The sequence below is a fragment of the Vombatus ursinus genome, unplaced genomic scaffold (genome assembly GCF_900497805.2).
Source record: "Vombatus ursinus unplaced genomic scaffold, bare-nosed wombat genome assembly UNPS02014820.1, whole genome shotgun sequence".
Lineage (NCBI taxonomy): Eukaryota > Metazoa > Chordata > Mammalia > Diprotodontia > Vombatidae > Vombatus > Vombatus ursinus.
In genome coordinates, this window is record NW_020954598.1 from 27179652 (window position 1) to 27182196 (window position 2545).

A 2545-nucleotide genomic window follows, 5' to 3' on the forward strand; every position below is an offset into this window, starting at 1 on the left:
CTTGTTAATAAAAGGGACCGTATTTTCCCTTTTGGGGGGTGCAGAAGGGACAAAGGGAGAGGTAGGTTGTTGCAGTTGCAGGGGAATTGCAAGAAAAAATTTTCTTTTTAGCATCTTTAAGTTCTTCTTACTGATTTCTTCCTCCTCCACAAGGGTGGCAGACAGCTGTGCTGAGGAATTGAGGAAGAACCCAATGTCAGAATGTTGCCAATTAGAAATAGCTTAATTTGTTTAGAGATGGGTGGGTGGAGATTATTAACAAAGTAGCATAGAAATTGAATTTGCCCCACTGTATCATCGTGCTGGAGACCAGAGTAGGCATCAAAAGCTTGGGTGAACCTGTCATGAAACTGGTAGACAGATTTCCTGGGGTCCTACTTGGTATCTCCGACCTTTGTTAAATCAAAGGAATGCAAAGGGTATGGCTGGCCTCAAGAAACTTGTCACTTATAATTGGGCAAGTTGGTAATACTCCTAACTTTGACCCTCTGAGTCCCGAGATCCAACTCTGGCTCTTTCGAGCCAGCTTTTTGGCACCAGTTTTTAGTTTCCCTTTTCCTGACCAGGGAATCATGAGTTGATAAAAATTCAGATACCCTGGTCTGTATGAATATAGAGTGAGTCAGAACTGCTCGGCAAAGCCTATGGGATCCTCCCTGGAGTTGGGGTTCTACTTGGCAATTGTCTGGAGTTCCCCATGCTGCCAGGGATTGAAACCATACATTGTGAGTAAGCCAGTATCCTTGGGAGGCCCAGGACAACTTTGGACTGAACCTTGAAAGGGAACATAGAAACTGGGGAATTGGTAGGGTCTTTTGGTAAGGGCAAATATATTTTTGGTTTTGGGCTGCTAGGGAGAGATTTTTCCAACATTCTAATCTGTTCCATCATCGACACCCGTTCTTATTTATGCTCTCTCTCTTTCACCTCCATTGGTTGAAACCATACCTTTCAGGAGGCTGAGTTTCCTTATTCATCAATTTTTTGTCTCAAATACTCTAATTTGGTCTTATCAAAACTACCCCAATGGGGCCAAGAGAATTTTGGGTCATCTTTAGTGAAATCCATCCACGCCTGGCAATATGAGGGACAGTCAGGGCATATTCCTTATACGATTAAAAGGCATGTCTGTCGGGGGTAGACTAACAAAACCTCCAGTCCCATCCCTAGCTTTAGGGCATGCTTGTCCCATGTTCAAAGTTTTCACAAAGATAATGACACCACTTAAACATCACTTAAGTGACAAATACAAGCATTTCACAAAGACGATTTCGGTCACAATTTTAACAAAGCATGAAGTTACAGTCCTAACTCTATCAATTTAGCAGAGGCGCACAGTTAAAACAGAGTCATGCAGAGGGACCAATTGAGGTGTGCGGTTTAAGAAAGGATATCCTGATCAGAGTGATCCAAGAAGAACTGGGTCACCAGAGGTCCCTGTTTTCCTCATAAAGAATGTGGAGTTCAACCAAGGTGAGAGCTTGGGAATTGGAGCAGGGAGAAGGGCAGAGGACTCGCCAGACAAGGAGGGGGTCAGACTCCGAAGAAATCTCTGGTGGTGCCTAGTCTGTTCCTGCTGGTACTGGAGAATCCACTGGCCCTGTTCTGTCCCCGTCCAATACCACTTCTGATACCAATTTAATGTCAACTGGACTAAACTGGCCTCTAACCTGTGGATGGCCAGAGCCAAACAGAGCAGACTAGAGACAAGAGAGTCAGGAATTAAACAAATTTAATTTCAAAGTGAGGGAAACAGCTTGCAAGCAAAATCCTCCTTCCTTAGAAGGGGAGCTCACTTGCTTATGGCCAGGGTAGGGTTTTTAAGCATGAAAACTACAAATGGCTGGACCTCAACACAGACATTATTGGGTTTTGAGTAAAATCTCCAACTTGTTAGGGCCATTTAGTCTCGCGATTGTTCAGTGGGGCCGAGAACCAGGGTTAGTGTGGCTGGGATAGTGGGGCACTTGATTCTGTGGTTACAAGGACAGGAGATTATCGGCATGTCAAGACTTCTGATTGATCACTTTGGCTACAACCTCAGCTTCCAAGTCATGGCCCCCTGAAAAGTAGGGATGCTCCAACAAATCTAAATGGTTAGTATAATCATTACATACATCTTATTGATTGACGTAGATATTACAGATATGATTTTGGTAATTTCCACATTCATTTCTATTTCCACAGATTTAGGCAACTTCCTTTCTTTCTCTGAGTCTTGGTTTCCCTATCTATAAGATGGAGGGAATAGTCAAGATGATCTCTTAAGTTCCCTTTCCAGCTCTAAAACTCCAAATCCTATGGATAATGTCTTTTCCTACTTTCTTATGTTCAATTTCCAAAGTTGGAGTATAAGAAAGATCCACAAAATCAAATCACCTAAAACTGGAATCTTAAGCGAGTGGTCCTTGAGTTGCCTAGTCCTGTATTGTCCCCTAAGTCATATTATGGCAGCCTTTTAATCCTGTAAATGATGTTAGAAGAAAAGCAAGAATAATAGCAGTACACACACACACACACACACACACACACACACACACACACA